The sequence below is a fragment of the Cygnus atratus genome, chromosome 4 (assembly GCF_013377495.2).
Source record: "Cygnus atratus isolate AKBS03 ecotype Queensland, Australia chromosome 4, CAtr_DNAZoo_HiC_assembly, whole genome shotgun sequence".
Lineage (NCBI taxonomy): Eukaryota > Metazoa > Chordata > Aves > Anseriformes > Anatidae > Cygnus > Cygnus atratus.
Window position 1 is genome coordinate 34,736,952 of NC_066365.1, and position 21,648 is coordinate 34,758,599.

The window sequence follows — 21,648 nt, forward strand, 5'->3', positions numbered from 1 at the left end:
TGTGAAATGCTTAACCTTCCACCACAGTTCAACAAAGCTAAACATTTTTGGCAAACTGCCTAGATTTTCTAAGGCTACTAATGTTTTGTAAGCCCCCAAAGACCACAGCACTTCTGGCTCGAGACAGAAATCACATAGGAGACCAGCCAGAGCTGAAGAAAATTTTCAACCGTGTTGAGTAAACAGTTCAAGAAACAACAGTTGGTCATGGTGCTCTTAAATGTTCTGCGTGAGCTGGCTGCCACATCTCAGACAAAGATGAACAATAATCATAAAGATATTGTTTGACTTCAAAATGCTTCTAGAAATCATGGCGAAGGTCAGTGGGAGGTGAAACACGGTGTATGTTATTTCTGTTGAAACAATATGCTGGAAAAAGGAGCAAAATGATGAATTCACTAACTGCACAGTAATGCTCCTTAAAACTCATCTACGTAAATCATCATGAGGAAACTGAAGTAAAAGCTTCTCCCTATAACAGGATTTCTGATTCTAACACCATAGAATATAAGTTCAAGCTTAAGATCATAGATGTCATGGCACAAAGTAAAATGCTTTGTTCTGAAAAATTGTGCAGTGATTTGGGACTGATGAATTTAGCATGGAGAACAGTTACACATCCAATCAGTGGTCTTTTAGCCATTTTTTTTCCCCATGTCTAACAAACAAAGCTATTATCCTGTCTTCATCAGGCAAGGCTTTTGTGTATAAATATTGGTAATAACAACGACCCCTATCGCTGTGAAAAGAGGTTATTGGGCTTCAGTTCACAAAGCTTTGTGTATTTCTCTTTCCAACTGTATTAGTTACACTAATGCCAAAGATACTGTTCTTCCCATTGCTGTGATGATCTTCAGACCATCACAGCTGTAATGACACTGCATTTTAGCCAATTCATTTTTATTTAAAATAATAAAAATAAATAAATTAAAAATCATGCACTATTTGGTGCTTGAAGACAACCAGCGGCACTTAAGAATGCTCAATATTGGATCATCTGATGTGTGTTTCGATATTTGTGCAATGAATTTGCACAATATACTTCAAGATACCAAGAAATGGATGGTAAACACTTTATGAGCTGTAGTGACGCACCTCAGATTCATGTTTGCAGTACCATGAGTAACTGCAGGCTTATAACTGGCTGCTATTTTTCTTACTGAAGAAGAAATTTGATTCCTTACAAGAAGAGTTACCGGCTTATTTTTAAAAAAAAATCTGAAATTAGTCCAGCATACTTAAATCTCTAGCCCTGAACTGTAGTCCACACTTAGTAGCATTCCTCTCCTGGCTCTAATTCCAAGGTGATAATTTTATAAATTAATAGATCCTCTGTGCTTTGTAAATCTCTAACAATCTCGCTTTACTTGGAAATTTGGAAATTTACTTGGAAATACACATTTTCCACATGGTAAGAACCTTTTGTCATACTAAAAATCAGGAAGTGTGGGGATTTGTTAGCTTTTTAAACTTTTTTTTAAGTTCGTGTTCAGTTCATGTTTAGGGTAATATTTGAGATGGCTCATGTTCAACCCAATCTTTTAGGAAGCTAGAATATTATGGACCCATTCCTTCATATCTTGCACAAGGAATACAGTCATAACACTGAGGCAAATAATGACAAACAAGGACAGAAGGGGTGAGAGCGTCCTGCCAGGAAAATCGAAGTGCCTGCTTAAAAGTTTTCATTACATGCTGACTTCTTTTCAATTTTATTGCAAGCTTAGATTTCTTGATAAATTTGCTGTAGCCAGGAATAAAATTGTCAGATTTGTTCCCTGCAGGATCAATGTAAGGTATCTTGCCATATTGTCATGCGCTTCAAAAGATAATTTGACTGGTTAGTTCAAACAGCCAGTATTTTTGAGAAACAAACGGTAGAAATGTTAAAGGGACTGCTCAATCAGTTATACTTCATAGAACAGAGAGATTAAATGAACATTAAGAAGATTACAAAACTTTTTGAGTTTTAATCATCATACTGAAAGTATATTGATTGTATGTATATATATATACATATATATAAAAACAAACAAATATGGAAATAAGGTATTTGATGGCATAACAACTACATACCTTGGGTACCAAAAGTATTTGGTCTTCAGACTCAATCAGCAGAATGCTCCTGAACCATGCTGCTGTAGCACTGTAATGCATACCTTGTCATGTGCTGTTACAATGCATGTCAAAGGACAAACATTATTAGCAAAAGTTTCACAGATGATTTTCACCATCTATTTTCTGGTAAACTCCAGTTAAAAACAATTTCATATTTTGCCCACAGGCTAGAAAGCCACATTCTTGTCAGAGGCATTTCTATTTTAGCTGTCATAGTCCAAAATGAACATTTTATTTTAAAAAGAACCTGGAAAAATTAATATGAAAGGGAAAATGTTATTTATTTTGACATTAAATAACTCCAATAAACAAATTGTCAATTTATACAATACAATAAGCATAATGTAGTCTTCAGTTTCATAGCAAATAGTTGAAGACGAACTTGACAGAAGGCACTGCTTTTACAGGAAGTTATTTTGGTGGTCACATCAACCTCAAAATTCTTTGCTAAAATTTGACTTTGCCATGGACTGCAGTCTGAGTTTGTTTTTCTGGATACTTCTTGTATCTGTTGTGATTGCAGGGAATAATTCAAACACCCAGTAACTAAGCGATATGAGAGAAAAAGTATGTGAAGAAGACTGGTCATACATGAAATGTATGATCTGTTGGATTGGTCATTTTTACATCGTGTTTGCAGTTTAGGTAGAATATTTTGTCTGTAAAACAAATAAAATAGCATCCCAACTTCACACACAGTGACAAAACTGAAATTTAGACTGTGCAAATTTTAGTCTTAAGTGTCGTATATTAAATCCACTGATAAATGCACAAAAGACAGTTTACTTGCATATATCAGATCACTAGTGATTTAACATATGTACATGGTTAAAGTCCTGGGCAGGACTGTAATTGATCTGTGGATGTTCATGTAGCGGATGCACACTGGAAGGCCTTTTAAATTCACTCTGATCTCATTCCCATAACAAACTCTGACACTTCTTGAGATTTTCTCTGTTTGCACTAAAGCTTCTCACGAGTCATTTGAACTTTTTGATTTTTGGATGGAGAAAATGGAGCAAGGGGGAGTGTAAGGGGTTTAGCATGCTTATGTTCCTCCTACACACACCCTCTTTTTATGCATGTGTAGGAGGAATGAAGAAAGAGCTATCATTTCTTTTACTTACTACAGTTTTCATTTCCTTTCCCAATGTCTGGATGCAGAGACTGCAAGAAATATTAAAAGATTTTTTTTAAAAAAAAAGAGAGAACAAAATAAAATAATTTAAAAACCCTCACAAACATGCAGCATTGTTTGTTGGGATTTCATGTTAGTTCCAGGATTGTGGGTTTTGTTTTTTTTTTACTCTCCAGAAAACAAATTATGAAATATTGTCTTTGTAGGAAATACATGCCTAAATTGATCCTTCCTTATTTGTCAGTCTTATGCAAGAATGAATGTCAAACACTAGGTGCACACTTGTGGTGAAAATTTGTTGAATTGAAGATTTTAAGAATTTTGATACAAACCTTTGCTGTACATCCTTTTAAGAAAAGCTTTCCTTAGCCAATTGGTGCTCATCCTGCTCATTTGGTGGCTGTTACTTCAGCACTGTAGCATCTCTGTTAAATTCCATACCTCTTTCAGAACATTTTTCCAATTTTTCACAATCCTTTTTAAAAAAAAAAAAAGTTAATTTCTGTCTTGTAATGCACAGGCAGTTCCTCTGAGTTGATAGCATTTTCAGGTTCAATACATCTATTCCTTATATTCCTCCCAGGTAAGTAATGACCAGAAAGCACTGACAGACATTCTAAATCAAGACCCACACTTGATATTCAAAGATTTTTCCAGGCAGCATCTTCAGGATTTTCCAGAGTTTTAGGATCTCCTCTTAACTTCCATCGTTGGTTCTTCAGGAAAAATGATAGCCTTCTTCCAAGTAAGTAAATGCAGGAGGTGGATCAAAAAATGCTTTCAGCAGCAGAGTAGAGCAATCTATAAAGATACCTGCTATCCAAACAGTTGTGTGTGCCAGCTGGCAGCCAGATATGCCAGGGAATTCATTTCAGGTCCTAACCCTAGAATTGGATGCCAGCTGAGCACTGAGAAGTCCTTAGAGAACCAAAATAAGCTCTAGATAACCAATATCAGTTAAATAGGATTATATTTATACAAAAAATATTGTAAGAATTTACCTTATTTTAGAAAACAAGTAAACCATATAATACAAAGGTTAGTCTGTTAAGCATTTGCTTCTTGTTGTTGGTGGTTGGTTGGTTGATTTCCTCTGTAGCAGAATCTTAGAATCATGGAATGGTTTGGCTTAGAAGGAGACTTAAAGACCATGTAGTTCCAACCCCCTGCCATGAGCAGGGACACTACCCACTAGACGCAACCCACTCAGGTTGCCCAAAGCCCTGTCCAACCTGATCTTGAACACCTCCAGGGATGGGGCATCCACAGCTTCTCTGGGCAACCTGTTCCAGTGCCTCACCACCCTCAGAGTAAAGAATTTCTTCATTATACCTAAACTAAACCTACCCGTTTTTTGTTTAAAACCATTACGCCTTGTCCTGTCAAAGAGAACAATAGTAGAGGACTCAAAATATGCAGTAGGGGACTCAAAACATGTGAACTAAGGTATGGCCCTGAAATCTTTGGGAAAGATCCATTAGCAGGTACAGGCATGTGCATGAAAGCACACAGTGGCTAACATGAATAATTCCCGTTGGCTTTGCGTGAATTTTTAGTGCACAGTCTTGAATTCTTCGGAATAGTAAGCCTCTCCTTTCTTCTAATATTCTCATGCTGATTGGGGAAAATTAATGTTTTAATTTCCAGGATTCTTGTTTCAGACTTCCTTCTTGTATTTGAAACTGACCTTATACCAGCACAAATCAGCAGTAGCAGGCCAATTAAATTATTTCAATGTTGAGGTAAAGTTATTTTTGGAAATTATATTATACAGGGATCTGAGCTGAGCAGGCATCAGGAAGAAGGAATTGTTTCCATACCAAAAACCTAGAAGAAACTCAAGTAAAAAAGAAAAAAGAAAGAAAAGAACTCTTGCAGTAGAAAACATTAAATCTGCTTCACTTCAGTTGCAAGTCAGTGCAACTGGAGAATGATTTCTTACTGGGAATTTAATTCACTTGGCCATGTATTCATCTCTTAGGCCATTGTTAACCATTGCCTCTTCATACATGAGCCCTTTCATATCCATGTTCACTGGCACTGTGTCAGTGTCGATGTGTATATTTTAAAACTTGCAAATTTATATGCATCTGCAAAAGTGTGGGGTCTTTTTAAATGAGGGTGTAAATCCTAGGATAAACTGTGATGTGAAAGCAGTATTAGTGACTGCAAAGGAAAACACAGCTGGCTAAAACTAAACTATTTGTGTAATTTAAAGAAAAATAACTTAAGCCCTCCTCTTCCTCTTCACTGAGATGTACACACAGCCTCTTAAAGCATGTGAGATGAAGTTTCAGTTCAATCAGCAGTGTCCACTGCAATATAAGAACTACATTGATTTACTCTAGCTGAGGAACTGGCCCTTTATTTATAATAAATATAAATAAAAAATGTTTGTTTAACCTCAAAAATATCAAGAACATCAACTCATGACTTGCCTGTTTTTACTGGAGATTCCTCTGGATGACTGGAAAAAGTTGTTCTGAGTTAAAAAAAGAATAGCATGGAGAGAAAGCCAAATTAATGCCAGAGGACAGTTTAAAACTGTTGAGGACAGATGTTTAGAGTGTTCTCTGGGTCAATTTGGGGAAAAATATGATGCTGTGACCCACTTAGAAATTCTATTGACACTGACAGTTATCTGTTTTGTTTCTGAATAAACAGAGAAGTGTTGTATCAGTTAACAGTAATAGTGGCATTTAACATTTGTCTGTTTAATCATGATGATTCATCAAAAATCAAAAATTAAGAAGAAAGAAGAAAAAAGGAAAGAAGGAAATCCCTAGAAGATGAATCTCTTTAAACCAGTTAAAAGAAAATCAGGATGTTCTTAAATGTTCTTATTGCAAGCCCAATGAGAAAGCTCAAAATAACTCCCTTCAGGGTTTTTTCTTAGGCCCTGCCCTAGCATGGGTTGTGCTAAGAATAGGAAGAGTAGGTGCAGAGTATGACTTGAACAGAGAGTACCTTGGAAGTAGCCCACTGAGGTTTCTATATTTTATTTATGTCCTGAAATGAGGAATTCTCCGTCTACTGAGCAGTGTAAATTTAGGAGAGTGCTGAGTCCTCCTGCACTCCACCCTAGACCTTCTGCTAGGACAGTAAGTTTTATAATGTCCCTATCTGCAGGTCAATGTCATACCCTGTACCTTGTTTTCAATAGGCATCAGGTGTTTCTGGATTCCACTAAATCTTCTAGGAATGATGTGAAGCTGGTAATTCATCAAATAATTGATGGCAAACTGACTTAAGCATTATAGACCCAGAAAGAAGACAGCAAGATATTTGTAAACAAATAAACACACAAACAAAACCAAAACCAAAAAATGATTCTCATTACAATTGACGGTACAGACACGGCAGGGGAAAGGGTGTGTGGGTGGAGGTTTCAAGAGGTTTTCAGCAACTCGGAGGATCATTGGCTTGAGTTTCTCAATAGACACCTTGTGCAGTGCCAAAAATATATTTGGTTAAAGTTCCAGCAGCTGCAAAGAATTGTTGGGATGTCATGGTTTTCATGCAGCTGGGAAATTAGGAGACTTAGAGCCAACAAAGATGAGGATGTTCAGAAAGACTTTTCTTCTACCAGTGTAGAGGCCAATAAAGTGATGCTGTTTGACCTGCGGTGTCTGCATAAATCATGCAGGTGCTTAATATGCAAATGGGAGAGCTGTCCCCCTTTATGGGGCTGTGCATGTGGAAGTGCATGTTGTGCTAGGCAGGGCTGTCCTGGTGTAATTCTTTGCTGATCAGCAACTGTCCAGGCATTTGGCCTACAAATCACCATCTACTGCACACAGGAAGAATATGCCTAAAAAGCACATCTGGCCCAAGGTCAGACCGGAGAGAATCATCGTGTCAATATTGAAAAATTAATAAATATTAATGCCTCATTGAAAGCAAAATGCTGACTCTGATACCTGGAAAGCCATTGTGAATTATTGTTAACACTGGAAAGTATGGGTTGAAAGACAGGGTTAATTCTCAAGAGAACGTATATAGAGAGATATATGTATATCCATAATCAGGAGTGCCAAGACACCAGCATGCTAGCTTGGGGAGGAAAGAAGGAATCCCCAGTAAATCATCATCACTAGTTTCTGGCTCACCTTCCCTAGAAGGCCTGAAGTCCGCCAGCCTTTAACTTGCAGGTAAGTACACAGTACTGGTCCTTCAGGGGAGCATCGGCTGAATCCTGAATCAGATCCTGAATCCTACCCCTCCATCCTGAAAGACTGTATCATTCTAAAACTTTTCCTGCCCTCAGTCTTTCCATGTCCATTTGAAACTACTTTCTTCTGAACAGTTTTTGGAAGGCATGGGCAGAATTAATGTAGCAATGAGCTCAATGTTTTCTGATGAACTTCTGGCAGTGGGGACATGCATTTACTACAATTGCACCTTATAGATGAAATCCATATGTGATCAAAACATGTAGTGGAAAGAGAGGTACAGTCCTTATTCCAAAATAATGGGTACTGAATTCATCTGTGGGAAGAAAACATTGCAGGCAACAGGTTTCGTGTTATTGACACGTCTGAGAGCTTTGCATAACAGTGAAAGAAGATAGCAGAGCCCAAACAAACAACACTAAATAACCCTGGTGAAACAGAAGCAGCAGCAAATCCCCAGTAGCTGCAAGTTCTTCTTAGCCTGAAAAATCCTGAATCTCCTGTTGTGTGGTCCTGTATAGCCTAAATATTTTGGCTATCTTATTTGCTAAAATTACTTTCAAAAAGCAGCAGTAGTGTCTTTGGGGCTGCCTACATTGAGTTAAATAGAAGTTCTTTCTGATTTCCTTAGAGAAATGATTCTTTGATTAAAATGTCATCTTCAAACTGAGGCAAAGTGCTTTCCATACTATTATTGACTCCTGTAATGTGACCTCCCCAGACAGATATCTTCTGCTGTAGACAAGGAAATACAGACTTTACATTAGACTAAAGGACCCAAGGAGACTAGTTAACGTATTGATTTTATGATATAGGATGTAGTTACCACACTTGTCCATTAATTTAGCACTCCAGATATCAACCACTACCAAGAAGAGTAAGTGTATGAAGCTGATATTTATAATGATAATCTGCTCTTCCCAAGCAACAGCCTCCTTTATCATGAAACACAGGCCTCTGAAAAAGCAATTCCCTCATTGCTACTATCTGAAATAACAGCTTCCTCTGACTACAGAGCTCCAAATACAGTAGACAACCTGTACTGAGATGCTTCAGGGGGAAATACCACATGTGAATGAATGCCCTTCTTTGAGTAGTTACTATGACATGAGGATGCCCTTTGAAAACCCTAAGAGTTTCCTGCTGACAACGCAGTGCAGAGTAGCTTTCCCACTGGATGAGATGTGAATACTCAGAAGCACTTGCAATGGTTGGAATGCTGTGGATTTCCCTTGAGTAACTTAAACTCTATGAAAATCACCTTGAAAGTGATCGTGTGACCCAATAGTACCATGTAAAAAGGATAAGACTACTCATAACTGTGTATTTTTACTCTCTCACCTGTGCTCAGCACAGAGTGCCTGGTTTGTACACTGAAATGTATAAATAGCCTTCTGTTATCACTAAGTGTGACAAACACTCCAGTCATATCAGCACTGGCGTGGCTTACTCTTCAGTATGCTAGCTCAAGTTGTTTTTATTATTAAACAGACACTGTCTATAACCATTTCATTAGCAGTGCTGTACAGCTCTCCTCTAAGAGGCCTTCTACACATTGTCATACAAATTTTATAGACTTAATTCAGAGCTCATGGTAAATAAAGCTGTTCCCAAACTTAGAAATCCTGAGAGCCAAGAATCACAGTTTATCAAATCTCCAAAATAAATAAGGCATGCTTCAAACTTGCTGAACCTTTGGCAAGGGGATACCATGAACACTAGAGTCTGGTTGTTGATAAGGGAATGTGGACTTTGAGAAGTGTTGACTGACACAGCACTCAAGGGAATGGAAAAGAGAAAGTTGTGGAAGAATGAAAATGTGTCAGCTGATATCCCAGTAGGATTTTTTTTTTTTTTTTCTCGTTCTGTCAAGATATCTTCCTGGTGGACTGCAGGGAAGAAGAACTCCCAAACTTCTGCTGAAATCAGTTTTATGAGTTTCTTTTAACAGTGTTGTGGACTTGTTGTGTGATGATGGGCAGTCTTGTGAACGAGTTTTTTCTAAAATGCCTAATAGGTTTGTTTACCTTGATTTTGTTATTTGTAGTTACCAATACTTTCCACCTTCAAAAAGTATATACCCTTGCTATCTCAATTAGAACATACAAAATGATGCAACAGAATTGACAGACACTTTGGTCTATAGCTTCACTCCATTACTAACCTGTAATAGAGGATAACTGCCTTCAAAACTGAGACTTCTTCCTTCCTGTTTTTTTTTTGTTTAATTATTATTTTGTTTTGAGCACCTTTCTATGCATCTCAAGGCTTTTCTTTTCTTTTTCCTACTTCCTCCCTAAGAAATGTACTTCTTGTTCTTGGAGGATATGTCATCTGCTCGTTCTGTTGCTAGCAAATCAGCCAGGAACATTTCCAGTAAGAGGCCATGTGTCATGATGCACTAGCACTGGTATCCCACAATTATAAATAGACCACTGCACGGACCTCAGAAGGGGGTAGAAGTAGACATTCTCAAGAAGTAGACATTCAAGATTACTGCAGTCTTACAGGAGAAAAATAACAACTCTAAAAACTAATGCCAGGACCCAGTGTTCATTTATTCAAAGGGCTGTTTTTTCTCCTGAAGGGGTTGGCTTGTGTAATGCTTTGGACATTTTTTTTAGTTTTGTCCTATTTGTTTTCCTCTGGCACGTGGACAGACTGCTGCTACCCAGCATGTGCTTTAGTATTAGTTTTTAGGAGAAGAAGGAAAAGTTTCACTGTTACGGTTGCTTCTGGTTTTCGTGTTGCTGTGTTCTTTTCACAGCTTCTGTCCCCAAATATGCATAGCTTTGTGATGTGTGGATAAGAGGTCTCCTTCTATTCTGTGCATAAGAAATCTGCTAGCTGAGTCCAGGAAGAGTCTTTTCAGAGGGACTCAACAAGTATTTGAAAATCTTTCATTTGAGCCTCCTCGAGTGCTTTCAAGAAAAACAGTTGCATAGTTGGAACATGGTAGTACTTGCTATGAAGTAGATGCTAAATCTGACCAAAAGGGGTCGGTAGCACCTTGCATTAGGATTTGCAATGTTTTTTTTGTTTTGTTTTGTTTTGTTTGTTTGTTTCCAAACACATTACACAGTTTTCTAAAACTCCTCCCTCTCCTTATCTGCCATTTGCTAGAATAGAGCATGCCAGGTGGACACCTGTAAAACCCTCCCTGAACTTCATTGATTTGGGGTTTAACAGGCAACTCCCGGTAAATCCTAATGTGGTGCTTTGGTGTGCCCTTAAGCTCCAGCTGCCTGTGCTGTGTCTCTGCTGGAGGTTTCCCCTTCTGAAGCTGAGTCAAGGAAACGCTTGGGTCTCCACTGTTGCAATCTGAAGCCCAGCATTTTAGCTTTATGCACTGATGGAAAAAACATGTATCCCCTTCTCATAAATCAGATTTGGGGACAATAGATTTGGAAGGAAGCAAAGCAGGACTAGTAGCAATGTGTGGTTATGACTTAAACCACCACAGCCATCCTTGCCTTTTTCTGAATCCTGTGGCAGCATAAACCTCCAAACTTTCCTCTGGAAAAGAAAGAGAAGTCTTACTGGTTATGTGGATGTCAGATAAACACAGGGCACCTGTGCTCACAGAAGAGAAGTTTGGCTTCACCTACAGAAATTTCTTGTTTAGTATTTCCTTGATCTCATGTGCTAATGCACTCATTACATTGAGTGAATTCTCATAAGGTTCTAGCCATGTACATACTATTTCCGGCTTCTTCAAAGGTAGTTCAAGTAGGACTAGATTTTAAGGAAACTTTTCTCTTCAGAAACTTTGGGTTAACTTTCAAGGGTGTAATAAGGCATTTGGGCTGCAAAACAGAACATACTCAATTTGATCTCCTTGTGTAGCTCATGTAAGTCCTGGAAGGCTACAGCAAGAAGCAGCAACATTATCTGTGCGTATTTGCTCAGCACTCCCACTTGTAGGGCTCTGTTTTCAGCTGATTGCTTGCCAGGTTGGAACCACTTGGCCTTGGCACTTTCATGGCAGGTTTCCCTGGCAAGCATCAGTCTGAATGAAACTTTCCAGAAACAGCAAAAGTGATTCGGCTTTCTAAGATAGGAAGGGAAAAATATATTTTGCTTATATGTCTAGAAAATATAGCCTCTTCATTAAGAAGCTCTTGTGCGGACTTTTTTTTTTTTTGGCTTTGTTTTTATTATTATTTTTAATCCAACACAGGAATGGTTGTGGAGTCAAGGATTTCCCGGTTTTTCTGATCTGGAGAAAAATAAAGGTTTATGTTGGTCTGTCGCCTTAAACTGGCGTCCATGGCCAAAACAGAGGAGGCTTTAAAAGCGAATGTCCCCGTTCCCCTCTCCCCCTAGCACAGGGGGCCGCCCATTATCCCGAAACACCTCCGCGATCTGGCCGCTTTCCCCCGGCGGCGGGACGCCATTTTGTGCGCTCGAGTGGGAGCGGCCTCCCCGGGCCGCTAGATGGCGGCCGTGCTCTGCCGCCCCTGGCCGTGCTGCTGCGGCGGGGCGGGGCGGGGCGGGCCGTGGAGAGGCCGCCCAAGGGCGAGGAGGGGACGAGATGTTTGAGGCGGCACCTCGGGAGCAAAGGCTGCCTGCACGCCTGGCAGAAATCCCCACGCGTGCCTGCCGTGGGTCATCGAGTGGTAGGTTTCCCAGAAGCGCTGTTGCAGTGGGTTTGAGCTGGAAGTGTATGGGTCTGAAGGCAAAGCCTCTAAAATCCATGTCCTTCACTGAGTTCCCTATGCCTGCGTGCATGGAAATCAGGAACACGCTTGGTTCTGTTCAGACTGAAATGAACTGTGATGATTTCAGAAAACTGGTCTGTAATTTAATTAAGCTGCTTTTGTGTTTCTTCTTAGTCCAGCCCCTGTCTTTGGTCGAACTTTGTGTTGCAACTGTCTGGAAATAACATGCCAGGTTACATCTTTTTTCAAATTGGTACAAAAAGGGTTACACTCCAATTTCTTTTGGGTCTGGCTCTTCCCTATATATTCTTCAAAATTGCTTAGATGAGATTGTCTATAGGATATAGCATTAAAAAAATGTAGAAACAAAGTGTTATTAAGACCATAAAATCAGGCACACGTTAAATTTAACATTGCTTGTATGTCCTGTGTTTTCTCCTTCCTACAGAAGTAGAAATGCATTATGTATAGTAAAACACACTACTTAATTTCCACCATGTCAGTATGTTCCTTCGTCGTCTTTACTTCATCAGAGTTATTACTTGTACTCTGTTACGGTGACTGAGTTGGTGATCTGTGGGGACACTTTTGCAATACTTTACAGTATCTGTAGAAAATCGGGCTGTGTTACTGCGCAACACAGGCAGTGTTGTGATATGAAAGCCAGAACTGCCATTAATTTTGGTGGTCACACTGAGATGCCTTCAAAATGCTCTTCAAAGCACTCTGCATTTTTATACCATATTAGGTATTCAGAAAATCGTTATGATACATTGAACTGCAGCTGCGAGGACTCAGTAAACTTGGCCAGATGTTTCACATGGCACAAGTAAAAAGTGAGAGAACTGGTGATCATCCCATTAGCGAAGGTTTCTGTTCAGAGACCTGCCATGTGTTACATACAGAGGCAGGCATAGGATCTCATTCTTCAGGCAGCATTCAACTGCCTTGACCCTAGGAATATTTAGTTTTCCTCCCTGCAGTGCTCTCATAAATTTGCCACCTGTCTTCTGAGTTATTAAAAAAAAAAAAAAAAAAAAGGAAAAAAGAGAAAAAAAGAAATAAGAAATGAGACGATTACAAGAACAATAGTTGTCTTGGCTATGCAGCTGTGATGACAGTAGAGCAATGTATATCATAAGGAATAGGCACAGAAGAGAGCACATTAAGAGAAAACAGGCATTTATAATTGTGATTTTTTTATCTTATGAATTTCTTCATTGCAAACACAATATTTTTAATATTTTTGCCATTCCCTAGGTTCTTAGAAAAACAAACTGAAAACCAAACTATATTTTGTGCAATCATAACAGCACCCACAGGGGGTATCTGAAAGATGGCAATCTTTGGATCCATCTGACAGCCATCTCCTACTTGAGCTAACTATGTAATTGATAGTGGTAGCAGAGACTTATTTTTCTATACTGACTGTCAGCAGACAGGAAGAAGGGATGTGAATTCCCAGGATTCCCTAACCTGTTGCTGGGAATGGAGAAATTTTCCCATACCATCCAGATCACCGGAAGGGAGTCATCACTAATTGTCCAGATCCTCAAAGAATGAACCTGTCTGTCCTTGTCATACTACTCCTCATTTCCTTGTCTCAGTCTTCTGTCTTGTTCTCACTGCCCCTGGTTTTCTTCCCTATATTATTCCTCCTTGAATCCTTCATTCTGTCTTCCTTCATTGTTTGTAGCAATCTCAGCTCTCTCTCCAACTTCATAGCTCATTCTGTCTTCAGTTCACCTTGGTTTCCTGTCTTTGGGGCCCAGTACTCTCCAGGGCTAGATTAGATGAGCTGATATCATTTCAAAACCTGCAATTTTCCTGTTATCCCTTGACTATTCCCAATGTCCGGCTCAGCCTGGGGGGTACTATGCTGCTCCCCTGCTCCCAATCTTCATTTCCTCCAATTCCAGTACCAGTTTCCCTCATCCCGTCCCATATAACAGGGACTGTTCGTGTCTTGGAACCCTCAATTATAGTGTGTTTTCCTGAATGTAAGCACCATGCAAGTAAAGTTATTGTCCTGTCTGTTTTTAAGTTAGGTAGGTCTTCAGATCTTCTGAACTTTACCTACTTTCTTCAATGTACTCTTCCTGCAAGAAGTTCTCAGAGAATATGCCTACAGCTCTTGAATGGGGAGGGAGTGCAGTTGAGGACAATCTTACACTGTCTGGAGCTCCATAGTCAAATCAGCTTGGTTGTGTTACAAGGAAACAGAAAGAGGATAGTGTATCTTCTGTCTCCTTCACTTCAGTACTAAGTGTAACAGAATCACAGGTTTAAGTCCACAGGGTATGATCAAATCATCTTTTTTTGAACTCTTACATGCTGTGAGGCCTTATGTTTCATTCCCTTAATATATATTGGATTTGATAAATTGAATTTTGACACTGAGATGATCATAGTTTCTAAACAAGGATTGGAAGGCCTGAGGAAACACACACACATGCACACACTTGGATGACAAACAATGTGAATCACTGCATTTTTCAATATCATGTTTTGTTTTGTTTTCTGAGAGCTGACATGAGGGCAGTGTACAATACAATTATAAACTGAATATGTTAGGCAGGCGTATACACCTTCCATCAGATTTCTTGCTGCACTATTTTCTTTTGTGCTATTTTCTTCTAGTCCAAGATAGAAGATGTGAAAATTCTACTACTATTTTGGGTTGAGCAGTTTTCTTTTTTATTCCAGCAGAAAGGAGGAGTAAGCTTATGCCCATTATGCTGAATTTTATTTGATCCTCTCTTGGGTGTAGCTGAGTGCCATTTAAATACTTCCTTTGTAAACCTACAGAAAGCAAAGATAAGCCGCTGATGACATTATCTGAGGGTGCATGAAAGTCAAGATTTGGTTATACCTGAGTTACTTGTTTGTTCATTTAAGCAACAATGAAAATATGAGTACCGTACTTGGGTAAGTCTTATAATATTTAAAGTCAATAAGTGGGGCAAGTTTTTCTAAAGAAGTCTGATTTGTATGGTTTTATACTTCATGACTAGACAGTCTAATTGTTTTCCAGAATTTATTTTATTTTAAAACTGTGTCATACTTAATTTAGAAACAATTTCATTCACGCTAAGTGCATTAGCACATACCATCAGTAGTTAAGGAATTGGGGTGTTCAAGTGTGTCTTTTCTTTGAAATATCTTAATGATTACGAGCTCTTTCAGTAACTTCTTCCATTTTAAAAAGCAGGAAAAATAAGGAAAAAATCAAAATAGGGAAGAAACACAGAAGTTTGCTAGATTTACTGAAATGAAAAAGAATTATGTGAATTCTAAATAGGCCCAGTGCTTTGGCCAGATAGAGGAAGGTGATGGCTATGTTTGAAGGTGTTAATATTATTATTTCTCTTCTGTTGGAAGAGCACCTGGAGACCCCATTTGTGATCAACTCCCCACTGTGTATTGCAGATACACATAATAGCCTCTGGTATGCAGGAGGTCAGATGAGAAGGTGTTCTGGTCCCATCTGTCCTGAGTCTATGAATAATAGAAGACATCCGCTGCCCAATGTTTACAATGAAAATAGACCTGGCTGATGGTGAGGAAACATGGAGGTACTCTGAATTGCCACTTTATAGCTGGAAAACTGAGAAACTGATACACAACTTGCCCAGGGTCACGTAGAAGTTGAGCTAGTCCAAGAGTCATACCGAGCGCCAAACGAACGGCTTGGCCACAGGCGTGGCCTTTCTCCTCAAGTCCCTTATAGTTAACAGACTGGTCAGTGCAGAGGCAGGACGCATTACCAGCTCCTCTTCAGCTGCTTTGGAGGAAGTAATACTGCTATGCTCATGCAATGTTTGCTGTCCCCACCTGAAAAGGATGTACCAACACCCAGCCTTCGGACTAATTGTAAAAGTGCTGGAGCAGATCTTTGTAATTCCTTCTGTGCTTGCTTAGTGAGGGCAGGAAACAACCTCATGCTAAGCAGCTAGGGATTACTAAGTGCGTTTAGCAAGCTGAATGAGCTAACTTTGATAGCAAGGGTTTAGGTCTAAATTCATATTCAGGGAGTTACGATAGCCCTTTAGACTGCCTGTGTCCCACTGTGAGAACTTCGCAAGACCCTACTTATCTGGACACCAAATTTGCCCAGCTTCTATGTGCGCCCACATTCACTTATGTTAGAAGTCCCTAGACATCTAAAGCTCTAAGAACTGAACTGCTTCAAATGAGACAGAACTGGGAAGACGCATCTAAAATCACAAAGCTGGGGTTTCTCTGCCTGTCCCAGCTCTTGTGCCCCATCTTGTGCTGTTCTTGAAGCAGGCTTTGCAAAATACATGAGGAAGAGAAGTGAACGCTGCATTCTGTTCAGTGACCATGTAGTTGCAATATTTGCCCAAGGTGCGATTCCTTCCTCTGCCTGAATGAATTTAGATCTGTGTCCCACCTGCTCAATAAGCTCTAGCTCTCTGAGCTGGGGCCATGCTCACTTCCATTTATGTGGCATAAAATACAGTGGCTTCCCTGCTCATCATGCTGGGCTTTTTTGAATCTCGTTCCAAAGCATCTACATTTCTCCACATATTGGCATAAGGAACGTAGCAGCGTTGCGCGGGGCTGGCCAGGTGCCACAGTACCGACAGTCACAATGGCTTGCTCCCTATCTCCATACTCATTTCAGTAGCTTGAGCTGCCCAAACTCAGAGCTGTCCAACTCAAAAGTAGCAGCTGCTTTTTTTCTGAAAAAAAATTTTCTTTTTTGCTGTTTTTTTCTGAAATTTCTTTCCTTATCAGTGGAGAGAAGTCATCAAGCTCTCTTAAAGACCTTTAAGGTATCAGAGCGAGCACAAGGGGGAGCATCGATTTCCCACTGGCTTGTGCAGAGGATTTACAGTGCCTCAGTTTCCAAAATGTCAACTGGAAGCAATGCACCCTTTCACAGGAGAAGGAGGAAAGAGGAATGCTTGCTATTCTTCTACACATATGCAAATCTAGAAAAATCAGCTGGTGAGATGAGTGCTGTTAAAACAGCTGTAGTAGCCCCAAATGTTTTTAGCTATTTCGCGTTCTGTTTCTGCTGCAGATGAAGAGAGCTGCTTCTCCTTCTCATTTCAAATCCTACTCTTACACCTTACAGCTAAGAATTTTGGTGTAGTGAGAAGTGAAAATGATGGTGAAATATTCCAATATTTCCTCATTTGCTTTGTTTGGACCAAAGTGCATTTGTTACTGCCTGGGTTGCATTCAGTCTCTCCAACTGTTTTTCCTGCTGTGACCTTGTGATTTTTTTAAGGTTTATTTCTCAGTTCCCTGGGAATCCTGAAACAGGGAAGAAAGTTGATGTGCAGTTAGCAAGAGGTGGTTTAAGGCTAAATGTGGGTGTCCAAACTCCGCATATCCCAGACCAAAGAAGTAAGCAAGATACTACCATCTTTCATAGTTTCTTTTAAAATGCATGATTTTTTTTTCTTTTCTGGTTTGCTCTCAGCCAAAAGCTGGATGTATTTGGAAAGCTGAAGCAAAATCATTTTTTTGTTTGAAAAAGATATGAATAATTATTTTGCATTTTTAAAAATATCTTTATTTTCTCAGCTTGTACATTCAAAAGATGTTAGTCTTAATTGAGAATATATTTAGGGGTTTATCATTTGTAACAAAAATACTAATACTGAAAAAAAATTAAAAGCCATGCTGAAATCCCCTTTCATTTTTTTTCCCATTTACATCAAAAGTAAAGAAGCATTGCTCTAAGCTGCTTGTCATTTGGTACAAAGTGTGTTTTCCCACTGGCTTCAGTGGAGGAAGGTACCTAGATGTTGCTTTATGCTGCTGTTATCATGGAGGTTTGCATATGTGACTGATACAACACTGTTACTCGAGGATGTAGACAAAAAATAGGATAATTTGAAGAATATTCACAAAGATGTAAACATGGTACGTACAGGTTTACATACACATAATATGTTTGATACTCTTGCATGATACCCTGGTGAGTTGACCACTGTGAAGCTGGCAGTAGCTGGGAGCAGTGACTGAAGGTTCCCATGCCATTGTTCTTCGCTCCTGTGTAACGTCTTCGGGAAAACACTGTGCATAATTCGACTGACTGTTGTGTGGTTTCAGTTGGACCTAGTTAGTCTGAGCATCGTTCATCCACATGCCCGTATGTCAAAGAACTGTGGCTAGTAGGTTAGCATTCAATTATTATTAGCGCTGGTGGTTTATTTGTTGTTGTTTTTTTTTAGAAAAGACTTACTTGCTTTGACGACATATTTTTGCTGTCTAAAAGCTGCAATGCATTCAGCATCAGACAATTTGAGGGTGTTAATGGTTTTCAGAATCATCTGGTTGTTCTTAAAGTGTTAAAATAATAATAAAAAAATGCACAGAAACATTATTGAGCATGTATTTCGTTTCCAGGAGGGGGATGGGGGGAAGAGGAAATCTATTATTTAAGAAAGAAATACATCCAGTGTGATAAAAGTGCCTTCCCACGTCTTCTGGCCAGGTGCTACGTGCATATAAATGTTTCACGTTAAGCTTTAAGATCAAGGAAGAGTCTGTAGGGAACCTTGTTTCCTGGAGATCTGCTTGCTAGAGTAGCTCCCAAGTACTGACTTCCCATTTTTTATTTGGTTATTAAGGATGAAAGGCTACATCATTTTCTGGAACAGCAGTTCCTTGCATGCCATTATCTTTGTCCACAGCTATGAAACATGCATTTCCATGGGTTCATGTGGATACTTAGCCTAATTCAGCTCAGCCACTATCACTGCGGCTTTACATATCTTTAATTCAAAGGATCACCTTTATATCATATTTTAGAGTGAACAAAAGATATGTGGTTTCATTAGATGAGAACTGTCTTTTTTAGATACAGCTGAGTATAATAGGTCTCCAGCCTATGTAATTCTGAGCACTCTTTGTTGCTAGTGAAAAGAAAACATTGAAAGTCCAGTTTTCTGAAATGACTCATTCTGGGCAATGTGTGTATCTAAATGCAGCCTTACATGTCCAAATCATTAGCATGAAGTTTTGCATGCTATCAAATGTCTATAGAAACAGTAGAAAAAAGCAATTGCAACCTATTTGTACTCAGTTTGCATCAGCAAATCATCCATATCATCCATAGTCTTAGAAATTCCAGCACTTACTTATTTATCACAGCTACCCTGTAAAAATATTCCTTCCACAAAAGTCAAAGGCTTTAAAAAAAAAAAAAAAAAAAAAAAGACTGGCAAGAATAGCACAGATGTTTAAAACCTCTATATAACAGGCTTAGAAAATGTATCTTCAGCATGGAAGAAAAATCCCCTTTTAGGTACTGTTATTTTTGTTGTTTTTTTTTAGCTAATTTTTATTTTTGTTAAAATGTTATCAACATGAATGCTTCTGAAGTTGGAATAAAACATTTGCATTTATCTTTTCATTTTAAAATAGTAATAAACAAGCTGAAAAGCTCTTGCAAAATGTTATTACTAATGTAAATGACAGAAATTATGCTCAGTCAAATGTAGCGTGTCACTGTGAGATGGTAAACGGCAATACCTTTCATACAGTGGTGTGAAGGAAAGCACAATACATGCAGTAGTTTAGAATGAAGCAAAAGCTTGCAAAACTAAATGAAACTGGGTAATTTACCAGGGGTAAGGGTAAGTATTGCTTTTTTTTTTTTTTTTCCTTGGGGTTAAAAGATCCAACCTATAGATCTCTCTCTTCCTCTGACCTCCCCGCTTCTGTGTCTCACTCTTTGGTGTGTTTGAAGGTAATTCTGATTCATCAGGACACCTGAAAATAGGTGTCATGGAGCTGCTTGGGAAAAATACAGTGATGGCAATCTGTTCCTGGAGAGTTTGTGCTCATGCATTTTCTCTAACATGACACTCATATCAAATATAAACTTAACAAGGATTGATCTATATTCTGTACTCCTCAGCTGTTGTCGCTGGATCTATTTCCTGCTGACTCTAGGGAAGATTAATTGCGTCGCTCAAAACCAGACACGTAGTAGGTGTTGTGTGGAAAAGGGAAATGTATTGGTGCATATACTCACGTTTTATTTGTGGGAGCAAGAAGACCATACACGTACGTGTATATGTATGGGTATGCCTATATATAAAACTCACACTTCTAACTCTTCTGACCTAGACATAAATACATATGAATGCCAGCATCCTTCTCCTGAGACATACAAACTGATTTCTAATATAAAAGGCCTTTTTAAACAGAGAACTTTTTAAGGAAAGAAAGAACATTCATTTGCAAGTAATCATAAATGGTAAACCAGAAATAATAATTCCAAATATTTTCCATTTTTACATTAAATTCACTTTAGTTTGATTCCTTTTCTCTTGTTTGCTGTCTCCGTACCTTCTTGTGACTGTTATTTTTCATCAATACCTTTTCAGAGAGTTTCTTAAAAATTGAAGGAAACGTATTGCTCTTTATAAAGGTGATTAAGAGGAATTTCTATGCAGACATATGAAGGCAACAGGAAGAAAAGGGAGTAAGCACAACTCTTTATCATCTTCATAGTGAAAATAAGACTAAACCACAAGGCTTTGATAATTTGTTATGTGCTGGGGGTGTATATTGTTTTGAAACACTTTTGTGAGACTTTCCGTAAAAAGCTATTCATATCAGATAAAAATTTATTTTCAGAACTTGGTCTTGCCTTGCCTATAACATTATGCAATGGGCATGGAGAAAACATCATCAATTTTTAAAGGAAAATTAAGTGGTTTTGTTTAACTTGCTGTTTAAAAAAGTAACATCTGGAAAAGCTTCATTTTGATTCACAATTTCTGTGCTGGAAAATCTAAGACTTAGCCAGCTAAACTGTGCTAACTGTAACCAGCTTTACCAAAGCCATTCTGTTTCTCAATCTTACTATTATTTATGGCACTTTATGTAAATATAAAATGGCTCCACTAAGATGCTTTCTTAAGATGGAAACCAACTGAAGGACTTTCAAATAGTAAAAGATAAAGATGTGGTTTAAATTAATTTAATTCAGAGGACAAACACAGATAAAAGCAGTGAACAGGAGACTAATATCTTTGGCACAGGAAGGAGACAGGTGATCTGCCTCGTCCACTGCCCTCACAGCTCTACATCCGCTTCTTTGCAATAGGTTATTGGGATTTGAAATCTGTTTTGTTTTGTTTTTAGAATAATTCAGGTAAAGAGAGTTACTGGAAACAGGTGTTCAATGAATCAAGGCCTTTCCTCGCAGAAGTCTTAGACTTGTGAATAACTACAGTGTCCATTAACAAGAACGACATTAACAAAAGTGAAAACCATTACTCTTTTTCTCCTGATTTGGCAAAACATTTGAGTGCGTTCCTAGGTTGGGGGATGTTTGAACACTGCACTGGGGAATATATATAATTTTGTGACTACCTTTGTTGGGAAGATGATGCATCCTAAAAGTTGTGTTATTGAAGGAGTTTGAATTGAAGTCTCAGTTCGTTTCCTCTTTCATAATTCTTGTTGGATATGTACAGAAAATCAGCGTTCCAGAAGAACTAGCAGGAAAAAGAAATAATTAAAAAAATAGGACTTTTTTTGCTTTCCTGTGTAGCACGAGGAT

General features: G+C 38.7%; 1 protein-coding gene across 1 annotated transcript in view; it reads left to right on the plus strand.

Annotated features, from left to right (window-relative positions):
- Positions 1–11,965: 11,965 nt before the first annotated feature.
- Positions 11,966–21,648, plus strand: part of TTC29 (tetratricopeptide repeat domain 29) — a 204,567-nt gene continuing 194,884 nt past the window's right edge. The window contains exon 1 of the mRNA XM_050710240.1: positions 11,966–12,047. The gene's annotated coding sequence lies outside the window, so the exon portion shown is untranslated. The remainder of the gene's footprint in view (positions 12,048–21,648) is intronic.